Genomic DNA, 17,293 nt, shown 5'->3' with positions numbered 1-17,293 from the left:
AAATCAAACGAAGCTGGGTGAAATATTTATTTTAATTGATATCCCTCTGTGTAAACAGGTTTTGTTTTTTTGCATTTGCTTTTTGAGATTTTGAGTATGCAAATGCAAAATGAAACAGAAATGTGTGTGCTCTCGAGGCGATAGGAAAATGCAGGGCGGAGGTTTTGACCAGATGAAGCTGCCAATCTGGCCATTGGTCTATCTGGGCCGGTGATGTCACTGCCACACACCTCCCCAGCACCTGCTGCTCCTCATTTAATTGGAGATGCCAGGAGTTTAACCCAGCAGCTCAGGCATGCAACGAACGTGCCCTTCCTCTTAACTATTTCCCTTTTCTCTCTCTTTTTGAATCCCCTTCCCTGGGAGAGATGGCCAGGAGAGTGGGGGAGGAATTGGGGGGGGTGTTCAAAAGCGAATTTGCTATTTTTGCAGCTTGGATATGTCTCAGAGTTTCCAAAAACTCTCTCTCTCTCTCTCTCCTGATAACAAAGCATCTCTAATTCCCTGGCACCTGAGATAAGAAGGTGCCGTTTGCTGGCAAGCCAAAGAATGTGTTCAAAGTCGCATCAGGAGGAGTGCATATGATTTAAAGACATGCACATACCCATCCACACACACAAATAAGTAAGGAGCCCTCCCCTGTCTGCAGTTCATTCGCTGTCCACTATGTGGCAGTAGTTTTAGCACTCAAACCCCCTCCCCCCTGCAAAGGAAGCAGAGTTCAAGCGAGGGAACAGCGCCACCAGGGGAGGAGCTGCAGGACTGCAGCCACGTATTTCTGGGGAATCTGGATGGAGGGGGTTTAATCAGACAGGAAGAGAGAGAGATAAAAGGAGAGGCTTTTCAGAACTGCCCATATATAAGCTCTGCGTTGGTGGGGGTGCATGCAAGGGGGGATGTGAATAAAATTTGCATAAGTGCCAAGCTGAGAACCGTCCCCCTTAATCCCCTTTCCTACACTTGTCAGTTACACTCACGCTGGAGAGTTCAAAGATGTTTTGCCGGATGAATAATTTACAGGAAAATGTGTTTTGTGTAAGTCTCATATTTCGCTTCACCTTCAACAGAACATTTGGGGCATATTTACTAATTTAAGACATGACAGGTGGCTTTCAAACGCGACACAGTATCTGAGAGATCCCCCCCCCCCCCGCCGCCCTCCTCTTGCTTTGTTGAGAGAATGCAGGACCGCCTCACAAAAGCTCGGGCCACGTTCTCGCACCCGCCATCCGCTGCGGGGGCATCTTTCTGCCTCTGTTTCTGGAAGCTGTGCAGAAGAAGTCATTCAGGAACCAGCAACTGGCCGTCAGAGGACTTATTCTGGGGCCAAAGGGCTGTTTCTGCAACATCACCCTCCCCGTCCCCTGCCTTCCATTATGCATTTCGGCTGCTTCCTACATTCCGTGCATCACAAAATTACGGCCAGAGGCACTTTGACGCTTTCCTCCTGTCTCTTCAGAATGAACAACATTGGAGGCTTGAACAAAGCTTATCCAGTAGGCAGCACCAGCCTAGTGGCTTCCAGAAGTTCTGAACTGCAACTGTTGGCTAAGGCGGTTGCAAGTTACAGTCCAGAACATCTGGAGGGAACCAGGGTGGAGTAGGAGCTAGGAGGCCTATGGTTCTCCAGATCTTGTTGGACTCCAATCTCATCAGCACCAGCCAGCATGGAGAAGGGCCATGGATGGCCATGGGAGTCCAACAAATATTGGGGAGGCAGGAACACAAATATTGGAGGATGGCTGAAGTGGGGGGGGGGTACAAAAGGAGCACAGTAGAGGACCTGCACCTCCAAGAGCTCAGAGCAAACCAGTAAGGTTAGGCAAGCGATCTTCTCCCCCTATTAGAAAGAGCACATTAACCTTCTGATCTGGGGTAGCACAATTTTGGGCACCGGCAGAGCAAATCCTGGTGGTTGGTAAAGATGGGCAAATCTGTCAATTTCAGTTTCTCTTTTATTCCCCCTAATCATTTCTGCACATTTCTACATAGGTTTGCCTTTTTTAAAAAAAGTCCTCATGAAAATTCATCAGCATTGTGGGAGTGAGTGAATGTGCATTTTTTACATGCAATCTTGCCTGATACACACATTTTGGCAAGGCACATTTTCCCAAAATGCCTTTTTGCATTTTGTTCTCACTGCTATATGTATTTTTATGCACACTAGAGTGTGCATTTTTGGGACACCTTACTTGGCCGGAGAACAACATTGCAAAATTCAGAGGAGTGCAAATTATGAAGGGCCTGCTGTATTTTGGTACACATACGGTTTGAGAAAGTGAATATTAATTCCTCCTCCATCCATCTCCTCCTGCCTTTTCTCCCCTCCAGTTGGTCACTCACTGCGGCTCCCTTATCTTGGGTTTCCAAAAGATTGGGGGCAGTGGGCAGAGCCCTTTCTTTATTGCTTGGGGTGGGCTCCATCCAAGGGAGAATTCACACCCTTGAAAGCTAACGCTAGCTGTGCAGGACATTTATTGAGCACTACAGCTCACTTTGTAGACAGACGGATGCTGACAACCGCCACCACTCAGTATTTATCTATTTATTTTTAAAACGGCAGGCTGCTTTTCAAATAAAACGTTTCCCGAAAGCAGATTAAAAAGAATATGCCCAAACAAATAAAGACCTAATACAATTTCCAAACCAAGACATTTCAGAACAGCAACAAAGGGTTGTAGCCAACATTTGTCATACCATGATCCATGGAGATTAATGGGCATGAATAACATTAAGGCCATTAATTTCAATGGATCGACTCAGAGTCTGATCTAGTTTGATACAACTGTTAATATATTACTAAAAAGGACCATGAACTAACATAGCCATACTAACAATCCTAGACTGTATTCTTCTTTCCTTCCCATTCCTTCATTTGCCCCTTCCTTTTTCCTTTCTTTCTGTTTCCTGCTCCCTTCAGTCCTTCCTTATCTGGCCAATGGATCAAGCTGACTATGACCTAGTTGAGGTGGTTTGCTCCTCCCTTTGCAGAAGCTGGAAAGCAAGTCAGGGAACCAAAGCTAAACCATTACATGCAAAATATGAACTATTGTTTGGTTGGTTTTGTATAGGCTGCTTAAAATAAAAAATGGCTTCCTAACCAGCCAGAATCCGTAGACAGCTTTAAACCATATATCCTGGTTTGTTTGGAAGTATTAACCATAGTATCTTACCTGGTTCGGATGCAACAGGAAGCTATAGGTAACTATGGCTTCTGTCAGGAATGAGCCAGCTCCTAGTGTAACTTTACAGCCTGCTGCAGGACACAGAGAGTTAGAACTGACACAGGCTGAACAGCAGTTCAGACAAGAAAGGAGACAGTTCGTCAGAGCAAGAAAAGGTGGGAGCTAATCCAATCAGTCTGAGGAATTGACGAATGGGAGGGCTGCTTGATAGGAAGCAAAACAAGCGACATTAGGGGCAAAAGTTCAATATCTTCTGTCGACATAGGAAGAAGTCTTCAGAAGGGTCATCTTGAGTAATGATTTTTGTCAGAGCCGTCCGGAACTATCTGTTTGTTTTTGCAATATATCCTCCTTTTTAATTACCTACGCTTACTGTGTTATCAAGCTGGGAACCTGGACTCCTGACAGCTTCCTGACTCACACAAAGGATCTCATGCACAGCCAAATTTATTAAGCCAAGACTCACTAGTCCAAACACAGCCTACTATATATGTAATATCCAACTTTCAGAAACCAAAACCAAAGTCCGTTTGGACCTAATTTGTGAGAATGAGCTAATCCATCTCTGTAAAGAGGAGTAACTAATCTCAGTTCTGTTGAGGCCCCATTTCCCCAAAGGTAGTCTGTTGGGGACGGCCTCCTAGTAGGGTGGGTGACCAATGGTGAGAGCCAGGAGTGGGGATGCCACCTCTTTTTCTCTCTTTACAATACATACTTTACCTTTCTCTTCCTTTCTGACACCCCCTTTTCTCCCCACTCACCCAAAGTGGGGAGAAAGGCAAAGATTGTTCTCTCCAGACGTCTGAGCCGATTGATGGCAGGGGCCTTTTGAAATCAGACTGAGGACTTTAAGTTGATCACCACTGCTGTAAATAATTTGCAGGGAGCAATGACTCAATCTTAATCGGGACATGACGAGGCATCATCCCAGGACCTGATTGTCTTTGCAGGCTTTCAGGGCACAGTAGAGAGTCACCCTATCCATATAACTGTTAGCGCTGGTTGTGTTATGCTTTGATTATTGCATATTAGAAGGCGGTTTTAATTTTGCTTTTACAGTTGCGTTTTTGCTTGCTGTGAGCTGCCCAGGGCCCTGAACAAGGAAGGAAAATATGATATAACAATAATTAACTGGTTAATATTTAAGAGCAGTCCTGGTGGAACAGACGAAATATCCACCCAGGGCAGAATCCTGTTTCCAGCTACGCTGGCTGTGAAGCTGTCTATTTGAAGGCATCCTCCCGTTGAGGGCTCTCCAATCCAAGTTTGCTTTAAAGATAAAGAACCAGGAGGCAGGAAAACAGGGGGTGGGTCTTGGAAGTGTCCCATCAACAGTTAACAGCCTCCTCCACTATGACGGTATATATATTGTATTTCTATATAAATTACAGTCATACCTCGGAAGTCGAACGCCTTGCGAGTTGAATGTTTTGGCTCCTGGGCGCCGCAAAAAAAGTGAATGTTCCAGTTTGCAAACGTTCTTTGGAACCCAAATGTCCAACGTGGGTTCCGCAGCTTCCGATTGGCTTCCTGCAGCCAATCAGAAGCCATGCCTTGGTTTCCGAACGTTTTGGAAGTTGAACAGACTTCCAAAATGGATTCCGTTCAACTTCTGAGGTATGACCGTATAGCCATTCTTTCTAAATGTTTGTCTATGCTTATACATTTACGTATGCAAATTTCATGTAAATCCATGCCACTTTTTGGGTGAGGCATTTCCTCTTGCTACCCAATTGGCAGTGAGCCATGACAGGACATTCTCAGTGGTGGCTCCCTGCTTTGATGAATGCCCTTTCTAGTGAGGTGCCTTTGTCTCCCTCACTATTAGCTTTTAAGAGAAATTTAGGAAGACTCAAACGTGAACCAGGAAAGAGAGGCTTGTGTGAAGCTGCTGGTTTATAAAAATAAAAAAAAGGTTCAAGCAACAATACACACCTCTCATCCAACTCTTATTTATTTTGGGATCATAAAGAGACAACCCCCTGCTCTCTCACACACACATAAGGGATTATGGAGGGAAATTAAATTTTATTTTCCCCACAAAAAGTTCCCAGAGTATTTGTAATTTGGTAGGCTTAATCCATTCTTGAGGGGATCCTGCACCTGCAAATTTCATCCACTTTGGCTAAGAAGCAGGGAGTTGTAGCCAATTTTAGATTCCCCCTTTGAGAACACAGAGCTTCATTTTATGCTGTGCAACTTGGAACCCAAAATGCAGATAGATGCAACTGACTCAGATGCTGATACAAGGTAACTCTTGGGGCCCACAAATATTCCAGTATATGGAAGTTGCAGTTAGCTACTATAGCTAGTAGTCATGAACACCGTGCACGTCTTTTGAACTTCAAGCAAGCACACTAGAGACACCGCTTGTGGATTATTTCAAAACCTAGGAAATTTCCATCATAACCTGTCGTGTCCCCTTTCATTAGACAACCAGGTGATGTGATCATCAGCCTGTAACAGCAAGTCTAGGATAGCAGCTGAACAACTTGTGACTTTATCTGCCCTAATAATTTATCTCTGGATCTTACTTTGCAATGCACCCTTTGGAAGGGGAGAAACATGCCAGGGAAAAAGAAATCTGCATTGCAAAATAAAGTTACAAGCAGTGTAAGAGTTACAGGCAATTGAGTCTTATCGTGTAAGCCAAGCATGTGAATTAGCTCTAATTATTTTATTCATTCCTGCTTCTAACCTACCCCTTTGCAAGGACTTAAGATGGGCAAAGAGACTTTAAAAGCCAATTATAACCTGATAAAACCATGATAATATTTCAATTAAAATACATGTGCCAAAGCAAATTAACAAGGCTTCACGACTGCTTAGGTCTGGCCATTAAGGGCAGCAATGCAAGTCTTTCTTGGCACGAAAAGGAAGAAGTATGCCAGCCCAGCTGAAGACATTTTGCCGCCTGAGGCAGAGGAAATGATGCTGGATTCCCCACCAAATTAGGAGCATAGCACCCAGCGCTGGTCATGCTATTTTGATGCCTTGTGCAGCACCTCTCCTACTCCCTAGCAGTAAAAACACTACAACAAACTAGGGTGACTGGTGACCACTGGGACTGGAAGACAAAAGGTAGGGAGCCCAGACTATAGCCAATGGCAGGTGGGGCCAACTAATTCTGGTTCCGTCCCCATCTTCTTCTGTGTTGAGTTCTGCAAGAGGCAATGCTGACACTAAGGAGGACACTGGCAGCCAATGCTACCCCCTAGACCAGCTGCAAGTGGAAACCAGTTTAGGTTAGTGGGGCAGCACCCCATTTGCCCTAATGGACCAGCCTCTGCTGCCTGATAGGACCACTACAGCCCAAGTCCTCTATTTTAGTTCTTTCTCCGTAACATTGAGGACAGTGGTTCCCAAACTCCCCCCTCCCCATGGACCACTCAAAAGCTGCTGACCCCTGGGCAGACCTCTTTGTGGTTTCTCTGCCCGTTGCAGCAGTTGTAACGTGCTGTGCTAGACATTGTTTGGTTTTGAGTTGTATCTTTATGGATGCACAGCAGACCCCCTAAGTGAAGCTCACGGACCACTGCTAATCCCCTGCTTTAGGGGACACTCGCTGTAATGATCTTAGGCAGGCAGGCAAGCTCCGATAAGAATTAATGAGTCTCTGGCAGTTTTATGGTAAGTTTATTTACAATTAGCATCCAGAGCGTGGCTCTGAGCCTGCCGTTCTTAGCTATGAGTTGGGCAAACTAAGTTGGGCTATGAGTTGGGCAATGAGTTGGGCAATGAGCTATGAGTTGGGCAAACTAAGGCCCGGGGGCCGGATCCAGCCCAATCGCCTTCTAAATCTGGCCCGGACGTTCTGGGAATCAGTGTGTTTTTACATGAGTAGAATGTGTGCTTTTATTTAAAATGCATCTCTGGGTTATTTGTGGGGCATAGGAATTTGTTCTTTTTTTCTTTCCCCAAAAATATAGTCCAGCCCCCCCCCCACAAGGTCTGAGGGACAGTGGACCGGCCCCCTGCTGCAAAAGTTTGCTGACCCCTGTCACTCTGAGTCTCTCCCCCTTTCGCAACACGAAGGGTGCCAAAGTCCCATCCTTCCTCTCTTGTACTTCCGTTGCATTTTAACCCTTTCAGCTCTCCTGGTTCAGGGAGAAGGTCTCTCTAAACGTAGCCTCCCTCCTGGTTGCATAGCAACCCCCTCAATGTCGTCTATTTCCTCCCCTCCATCTGCCTGCAAGCTCTCCGAGTCTGCTGCTCTGGAACTCTTGATGGGGGGGGGCAAACTAACTCACTCCTGCTCTGTCTGTGGCTGCAATCCCATGGCTCCAGAGTTAGGCTCTGGCTCCCTCTGTACTAGTATTCATTCATCTCCACCAGACTCTTCCCAGGCATTCGATTCAGCCATGTCCCTGACACCCACCTTGGTCAGGACAGCATTACAAAACACATGCCCCCAATCCCTGCTCCTGGGACGGGGAAATGCATAGCACAACCGGTAAACCGATAACAACCACACATACATTGAAGGAACAAGTCTGGGGCTTGCCCCACGCCTCATCAGCATACCCCAGCCTTGCCTCCTCTTGCCACCCACTGGGGAAAGTCTTTACCAGGTGTGGTAACTAGCTCAGCATCCTCTGATCAGGCTCACATGGAGGAGCTCAATGCATGTGCATCAGCCCACACAGAGACCTCTTTCTCGCACCTGCTGGAGGTGTGCAAATCTAGAGTGCTCCAGCATGGCGGCAAAACACCCCAACACTTTTTTTCAACACAGGTAAAGATGCGTAAACGCTAATGAGTAGAGTGGAGAAGATGCTTTGGCATGAACGACTAGGTGGGAGGTAAATGCAATGAGTGGTTTGGTTTTGTGTTCACGGGGATACCATTTTCGTCAGCAGCACTTGGGTCAACTTTGATGGCTAGATCAGGACCAAGTGATCTGGTGCCCCCCCCCCATCTCTTTGTTGAACTACAGCTGCGATCACCCGGCACTGTTGGCCATGGTGATTGGGGGCTGATGTGTATTCCAAGAAGTTGGACGAGATGACACTTGGGGTCTCGTCCGACTCTACAATTCTGTCTGCTCCAGAGAGACCTTGGACAGTGAGGAAGAAACCCTGAGACTCACAATTTTCTGCATCACTAGGAGGAAAGGGCATTGCAAAAACCAGCAATGACTTTATCCTCAAGGATTTTCAAACTGGAAATGCAAGGCACTGACCCAATGATGTACCAGTGAGGTACTAACCCTTCCCCAAAAGAGGAGCAAGAAGTTAGCTCAGTTAGAGAATGCTGATGGTGACACCAAGGTTGCAGGTTTGATCCCCAAATGGACCATCTGCATATTACTGCATTGCAGGGAGTTGAACTAAATAACCCTTGGGGTCCCTTCCAATTCTATGATTCTAAGCTACGAAGAATATTGGAGGGATTTCCGACTGCACCACCTATTCATCTGACATTTTACCAGGCACTGTCTCCACACATTTTCAAACCCGTGTGCAGTGCCATATGGACTAGAAACTTGGTTTCATTTTATTATTGCTATTTTTTTATAAGGAGCTGAAATAATTGCAGTGCAAGGGTTCCACAGTGGTTCTACAAAATTGTGAACATAAAGAATCACAGGCTACACAAAGCCTGGCTTATTCCAGACAAAGAGTTTGTATGAAAGAATCTGACTGAGAACGAATGCAATAGGGAGTCCTTGTCAGTAGGGTGGGGGGCAGTTAATAATGCAGGAAGCACAACTCTGAAATAGTTTTCCACCCCCCTCTTCCTTCCCCCTCACCCCAAAAAAAAATCAAGTACGCTTTTTGTGTATTTAAGACAAAGGCCTGTTTGGTGGATTTGACAGATGGTAAGAGGCTTTTAAAAACAGACTTGCATATTTCAGGTTTCAGGAGTGAACATACTGGCTGCTAATATGACAGGTTACAAACATCAGAAGATTTTGCTGTTAATTAGCCATTTGACAAATACCACATTCCAGAATTTCACTCAAATGCTTTTTTTGTTTGTAGCACTTGGGCGACATCTGGTGGCCTAACCCAGATGCTTTCGATCACACAGAACCTGTTTGGTAACACTATATTTAAACATTTCTAAAAGGAGACAACACAGCTTCTCTCCCCCCAAAAAACACCCAGAAGCCCCAAAGGTGTCTCTGAAAGTGAAATGCAGCAATACGTGTGACAAGAGTACAGCGAGATCTTCCATGACTCTCACTTTGTTTATAAGCTGCCGTTTTGAGTTCTTAAGGGAACAATCTTGTTTTCTCCTGCTCTTGAAGGTAGAAAACAAACCAATGGCTTCAAGTTACAAGGGGATTCCAACAAAACATCAGGAAGAACTTTGTGGCAGTAAGAGCTGTTCAACAGTGGAATGGTCTCCTTTGGAAGGCGGTGGACTCTCCTTCCTTGGAGGTTTTCATAGAATAGAATAGAATAGAATAGAATAGAATAGAATAGAATAGAATCATAGAATAGAATCATAGAATCATAGAATAGAATCAGAGAATCATAGAGTTGGAAGAGACCACAAGGGCCATCGAGTCCAACCCCCTGCCAAGCAGGAAACGCCATCAGAGCACTCCTGACATATGGTTGTCAAGCCTCTGCTTAAAGACCTCCAAAGAAGGAGACTCCACCACACTCCTTGGCAGCAAATTCCACTGTCGAACAGCTCTTAATGTCAGGAAGTTCTTCCTAATGTTTAGGTGGAATCTTCTTTCTTGTAGTTTGGAACCATTGCTCCGTGTCCGCTTCTCTGGAGCAGCAGAAAACAACCTTTCTCCCTCCTCTATGTGACATCCTTTTATATATTTGAACATGGCTATCATATCACCCCTTAACCTCCTCTTCTCCTCTTTTGAAGCAGAGGTTGGATGGCCATCTGTCATGGATGCTTCAGCTGAGATTCCTGCATTGCAGGGGGTTGGACTAGATGACCCTCGGGTCCCTTCCGACTTTACGATTCTAAGTCCTTCTCGTTCAAGGCACTCGGTGTGAATGAGTAAAAGCCACCAACAGAGATCCTGCAGTGCAGGGAGCAGGGGGAAGTGGACTTCCCTATGTCCCCATCAACTCCAGCTTGGGTACCAATGCCCAGGGATGATGAGTTGCAGTCCATCAGCATCTGGAGGGCTGCAGCTCAGGGGAAGACCTTAGCCCAGTGGCTGACTGTCTGCCTTGTGTGCAGAAGGTCCCAGGTTCGGTCCCCCATAGCATCTCCAGGTAGGGATGGGAAATATTCCCTGCCTGGAAGCCTGGAGAACCACTGTGCCGAAGACTGGTTTGGATTTGATATCCCGCTTTATTACTACCCGAAGGAGTCTCAAAGCGGCTAACGTTCTCCTTTCCCTTCCTCCCCCACAACAAACGCTCTGTGACGTGAGTGAGGCTGAGAGACTTCAGAGAAGTGTGACTAGCCCAAGGTCACCCAGCAGCTGCATGTGGAGGAACAGGGAAGCGAACCCGGTTCACCAGATTACAAGTCCACCGCTCTTAACCACCACACCGCACTGGCTCTTGTTGGACCACGAGAGCTGGGAGGCACCAGTCAGGGAAACCCCAGCTCCCAAGGGAAACCCCAGAGGAGGAAGGCTCAGAGCCCCAGGGATTGGTGGCAGGACAATGAGGAGAGATCACAAGGGGGGAAGATTGGGAGGAGGTGCTGGATGCTGAAGGGGCAACAGGGTTTAGTGAGCAGGGGGAACCTGTGACAGAGAGCAGTTCAGACTGCTTTTCAAGAGGATTAGATGCCCAGCGGTTCTTAACCTGTGGGTCCCCAGATGTTGTTGGACTACAACTCCCATCATCCCTGAGCTCTGGCCTTGCTAGCTAGGGGTGATGGGAGTTGTAGTTCAACAACATCTGGGGACCCACAGGTTGAGAAAGGCTGGATTAGACAGATTCGTGGAGGATAAGGCTATCAATGGCTACAAAACCCTGGCACCTTCAAAGGCCAGTCGCTGGGAATCACAGGTGGGAAAGAGTACTGTTGCACAGAATTATAAAACTGGAAGGGTCCTGGGGGTCATCTAGTCTTACCCCCTGCAATGCAGACTTCCCACTGTGAGGAGAGGCCTCACTTCCTGTATGTTTAGGTTATGTTTATTTATTTTAGGCAGAAATATTTCTGGCTCCAAACACTTCCAAGTGACTATTGTTATAAACAACTAAATGAGCCTATGTACGCAGAATAGCAGGCCAAAAGCACAAGTCCCATTATTGAACAACAAAAGGTGATTTATTTACCTGCGTTACAAAATTGCTATAGTTATGAAAGGTGGGGGGGGGGGGTTTACATAAAAAAAATAACTACAGCAAATGCTCTTAAAAATCTATTGTCTTCTTGAGTCTTGTACGGACAGAAAGAGGGTCATTCCGTCTCACACAAAAACTTTTTGGGGGGAGAAACATTTTCTTCCTTAGCAGTGAAGGAATTTTTAACACCTCACTTTTAGGGAAGGACATAAAATAGCTTTATGAGATAGATCTAAGCCACCGGACCACTTGCTGGCTATTCTTTAACCCAAATAAATAAATACTTGATTTCAGCAACCAAAGAATTGACACAGCTCAGCAAATCAAGATGTGCTGCAAATCCACTCATTAGAAAGAAAGGAAGAAAGAAAGAAAGAAAGAAAGAAAGAAAGAAAGAAAGAAAGATCATTATGGTTATATGAAATATAGCTCACTAGAGGAGGGAGAGGAGAAAAATGTGCCAAGATCAAATGGTGTCTCGATGAATATGGATTATCTGCTGGCCTGCTGCTTTTCCAGGAAAATGCCATTTGATTTCTTTCCCAGATAGACTAGAAACAGAACAGATAAGATCTTGATTCTCCCCCCCCCCCCAACACTCTCTCCTCTTGCATAGAAGGAAGCAAGTCCTCAAATTATTTGGACAGCTTGGCTTGCAAGAAATGAGTGCAGTTTGTTAAAGTCACAGTTTTCTCTACCGGCCTTGCCACCCCTTCCACTTTAAATATGAAAAACTGAATTTGAATCTGTCTTAAGTGGGGTGGTGGGGGAGGGGGTGATGTGCTGTTGTTTTAAAATATTTTCCCTTTCAGTCATTCTGAGTTTTAAAGCGCGAGATTGGAAAACGTTCCATGTACTGAGAATTCAAAGCAGCTGGTGATATATTTGCACCTTTTAAAGAGGAGGATCACAAGTCAGAGGCCCAATTTGTGTGTTACAAAGTGCAGTCCTGTGGCAATTTGCCCAGAACTGGGGGCGAGGAGGACCGGTGTGTGTGTTTTTGTGTGTATAGCAGTGCTTCAGTACCTAGCAGACCCGACTTAGCAGGTCACGAGTTTGAGAGGCCTGCCTTAAACACAAACATGCAGCGTCCCATACAGTTCTTCGGATTTCATCCCCGGTAGCGCATCCCTCTACGAGGAAGATTCAATCATCGCGCAGTTGACACTTGTTTACACGCCAGGCTCTTCCAACCCGCTTCCCAGCTGGAAAAAGCACTCGCGTATCACACCAGTGATATGTAGCATGGATCAGGCCGTAAGAAGTAGAGAAGGGCCACTTGAAACTGCTTACACATTAAACTTGCAGAAATGTGTCGAGTTGCTTTGTTCTTCCTCTTGCCTAACTGCGATTCATTTCAACGAGCGAGATTTGTCAAAACTGGGGGTAAACATGGATAACTGACATCTGGGACAAAGTATAAGAGGGTAGAAAGTAATATACGGAGAAATAGTCTTTTTCTAATGCACCGGAGGAATAAGCTATAGGATCATGCAACCTTCCTTTGTTACTTGGAACCTTGCAAAACTGAACCATTTTTTAAAAAAATATTTTGCAACAGAAATTTGCCTGCTGAGTTCGGTTCTAGATATCCTTTTTAGTTTTATCTGCTTTTTTATAGTTTGCTATGTTCCATTTGGGACGCGGGTGGTGCTGTGGGTTAAACCAGAGCCTAGGACTTGCCGATCTGAAGGTCGGCGGTTTGAATCCCCATGATGGGGTGAGCTCCCATTGCTCGGTCCCTGCTCCTGCCAAACTAGCAGTTCGAAAGCACGTCAAAGTGCAAGTAGATAAATAGGTACCGCTCCGGCGGGAAGGTAAACGGCGTTTCTGTGCGCTGCTCTGGTTCGCCAGAAGCGGCTCAATCATGCTGGCCACATGACCCAGAAGCTGTGTGGTGTAGTGGTTAAGAGCGGTAGTCTCCTAATCTGGGGAACCAGGTTCGCGTCTCCGCTCCTCCACATGCAGCTGCTGGGTGACCTTGGGCCAGTCACACTTCTGTGAAGTCTCTCAGCCCCACTCACCTCACAGAGTGTTTGTTGTGGGGGAGGAAGGGAAAGGAGAATGTCAGCCGCTTTGAGACTCCTTAAAGGGAGTGAAAGGCGGGATATCAAATCCAAACTCTTCTTCTTCTTCTTCTTCTGTACGCCGGCTCCCTCGGCCAATAAAGCGAGATGAGCGCCGCAACCCCAGAGTCGGTCACGACTGGACCTAATAGTCAGGAGTCCCTTTACCTTTATGTTCCATTTAAAAAATAGTACCTATCTCAAAATAGTACGTATTTCCAGATTTCCATGTAATACCACAGTGCTGGGACCAAACAATAGTATGTAGGCTATAGATTTTTTTAAATGCTAAATTTGTCTTTCCCATCTCACATCCCAAAAGAGAACTGTTGTGAAAGCACAGACCAGCCCTTGTTCTAATATAGACATGGATACATTGCCTGAGATTTGATGTTAGGCATACGCAGAACAGAACCATTAAAGTCAATGGACTTGGGTCCATTGATTTTAATAGATCTATTCAAAGTACAGCTTAGTTGGCTATAGTCCATTTATCCTTTCTGGCATAAGTCCATTCCGGAGAAGTGCCATTTTCAAAGGTGACAACATGATCTTCCATTTTTTAAAAAAGCAAAAACCATCAATTTGTTACAAACCCCAACTGTAGGAATGCTCATCCCTCTAGAAGGTAAAATGGTACTTTTGGGAGTCTTGGGTCAATCTCCTGGTTTCTTGCATCAGCTGTAAAATTTAGTATGAAATTGTTGGTAAGATGTTACCAGCAGTACTGTGTTAGCATTGCGCTCTAAAATAAATTCATAGCCTACCCATTTCTGGGGTCTGTGCTTTGATAAGAAATCCCACGCACCCCCATCACCAATAAAACAGGCAAGACTGAAAGGGCACCAGCTTCCATTTCACCAAATTTGGGAGGTCAGGATGTTAATGGCAACAGTTTGCTCTTGCAAACGATGGAAGCCAACCCCTTTGGAGTAACTGCAGACACACTGCTTGGGGAATTCTGAAAGTCTTGAGCCGACTGATCAAAACTCAGCCGTGATTTCCCCTGTGTGAGGCTGTCCAAAGTGCTCTGAGTGACGAAAAAGGGGTAAAGCGAAGCAGTGCCTATAAACAAGGTATTCAGACCCATCAGGGGAAAAGGCTGGCAGAAAGACCCAGTTCAGCAGCCTATTCCAAGAATGATGCACAACCCCTTCCAGATGACCTTTCTATCATGCATTTGTGATTATTTGTGCTCATGATGGTACCAACCCCACATTCAACGCTGTGCGTGCCGCCAGAAGTTTGAGGATTCGTTTCCAGGCGGGTCAGCGACCCCTCAGTGAAAGTGCTAACATTAGGGAGGCAGCCAAATGAACTGAACTTCTGCTTCAGTTCTCAATTTCCACAATTTCAGCTAAATATTACAATATTCTTAGGACAGAAGTTATGTGCAACTGTACCTGAATTGCTTAGGCCCAAGACCTCTTCACCAATGTGTATGTTTGCACGCAAGTATTATTGCCTAATAATTAGATGATTATATTATCTAATTAATGCACTTAAAGCCCACCTTTTCCCCAAAGAGCTCAAGGTGGCATACATGGTTCTCTCCATCCTTGTTTTTTCCTCCCAACAATCCTGTGAGATACCGTATTTTTCGCTCTATAAGACGCACCAGACCACAAGACGCACCTAGTTTTGGGAGGAGGAAAACAAGAAAAAAATATTCTGAATCTCAGAAGCCAGAACAGCAAGAGGGATCGCTGTGCAGTGAAAGCAGCAATCCCTCTTGCTGTTCTGGCTTCTGGGATAGCTGCGCAGCCTGCATTCGCTCCATAAGACGCACACACATTTCCCCTTACTTTTTAGGAGGGGAAAAAGAGAGTCTTATAGAGCAAAAAATATGGTAGGTTATGAGGTATTGCGTTAGCCCAACACCACCCAGTGGGTGCCACACCAATAAAGTTTGACTGGACTTAACTGTCCAGGGTCCTTTACCTTTACGTGGTTGAGGCAGGATTTGAATCTTACTCTGGTGCAACACGCTAGTCTAAAAAATGGTTCCCAAACTTTTTCAGGGTGCCATTCCCTTGGTTCCATAAACTCTTCCCCAAAGCCCACTACTATAGAAAAGGCATTATTCAGAACAGTGGTTTGCACAACCCACTAACTTAATTAATTGCACATTTGTTCAAAAGAAAATTAAAACTAGTTTAATTCGTTCAACAAAATTAATGAACTTGATCCAAAGGTAGCCATTTGTAATAGCCAGGTGGTTATTTGCACCTCCTGCATAATCCCACCCCAATATAGAGGGTGGTACTACACATTTCGGGGACCACCGCTCTAACCACTAGAGAGCATTGCTGTACTGTATACTGATTATACAAATAATCAAACTGGAAAAGCTCCTTTAAGGTCATTAGAGACAGATAGCAAAATGGACAGTAGATGTCATCCAATATCCTATTCAAATAAAGTAAAAGCTAATCGGTTCACGACTGGTGCTATGAACCAGGACAATATTATATAAAATAACTCAAAAAATGCTTCGTAAGAATTCCAGTTCCAATGGATGAGGACTAATGAGAAACTTAAAGAAGGGATCTACCAGCGGGGGTTTTTTTCCTGGAAGAGACAAATTTAAAGCCAAATTATGCCCACCAAGTGCGTGTTTTATTTCTTCTGCAGTTTAATAAAGATGGTATTCTAGGCCAAGTTTCTAACGGGCAGAAAGCAGGAACTGAGACAACCGCTGCTTGAATTTCAAATAACCAACTGAAGCCCAATACGCTGAGGGAACGCAGAATTTGTGACATGAATATTTTCAAATTAAGATATTTCTTAATTTGAACCAACAGCTGGTTGAGAACTCAGCAAAGGATCAAATCAGTTGGGGGTTTAAAAAAACAATGAAACTTTTGAAAATTATATGGGAGGCCAGGGTGCAAAATCTACAACTTAGCATTGGAGTTCACTGGGCAACCTTGGGGCAGTCTCTGCCTCTCAGCTTAACCTACCTCACAGGGTTGTTGTGGGAATAAAATAGGGAGGGGTGAAGAACCATGTATGCCACCTTGAGTTTCTTGGAGGAAAAATGGGATATAAATGATGATGATGATGATAAATGTAATAATGCTACAAAATGGGAAGTAATGACTGGAATACCAGATACCAGCATATACATTGGGGCTAACATTAACAAGTATGCAGTATGTTCATTGAACTTATTATCGACCTGGTATCCTAACCCAACTCAGAATAGCTATAATTTATAACACCAGTAATGACAGCTATTGGAAAGCAGGGGAAGTTAAGATCAGATTTCACTCATTGCTGGTGGAATTGCCCTGAAGCTGAAAAGCACTGACAGGAAATCATATCTAATATAAAGAAACGTATTGAAACGCCCTGTTCAGCTAACACCAAAAATATTTCTATTAAACTTACCTGAACGACGCAGCCCCAAAGGACAGGGAGAAACTCTAGTTTCACGTGATTTTGGCAGGAATGATCTAATTATATGCAAAGCTAACGGGTGCGGGACAGACCTCCCCGCTTAATGGAATGCTGCAATTTTGGTTCAAGAACTGGCAATTTTGAGCAAAACCATAGGAATCTTATGGGTCTGGCAGAGGGGGAGGGAGACAAAGGAAGCGTTTTGAGAATGAGGGATGTTTAAAGAACTTCAGAACAGCAAGCTGAGGATGAGTAGCTACAATCCTTTTTTCGGTCATGTGAGATGTCCTTCTTCAAGTACTGAATACCCAGGCAGTGTGTGTAATGGATAAATCACGCAATGACAGGTGGGGAGACCCGTAATTCAAATCCACACACGGCCATAAAGTCTGCCAAGAGAACGGGACCCATC

Source organism: Podarcis erhardii, assembly GCF_964252035.2.
Source record: "Podarcis erhardii genome assembly, chromosome: 5".
NCBI lineage: Eukaryota > Metazoa > Chordata > Lepidosauria > Squamata > Lacertidae > Podarcis > Podarcis erhardii.
Note: the sequence above shows the minus strand (reverse complement) of the source record.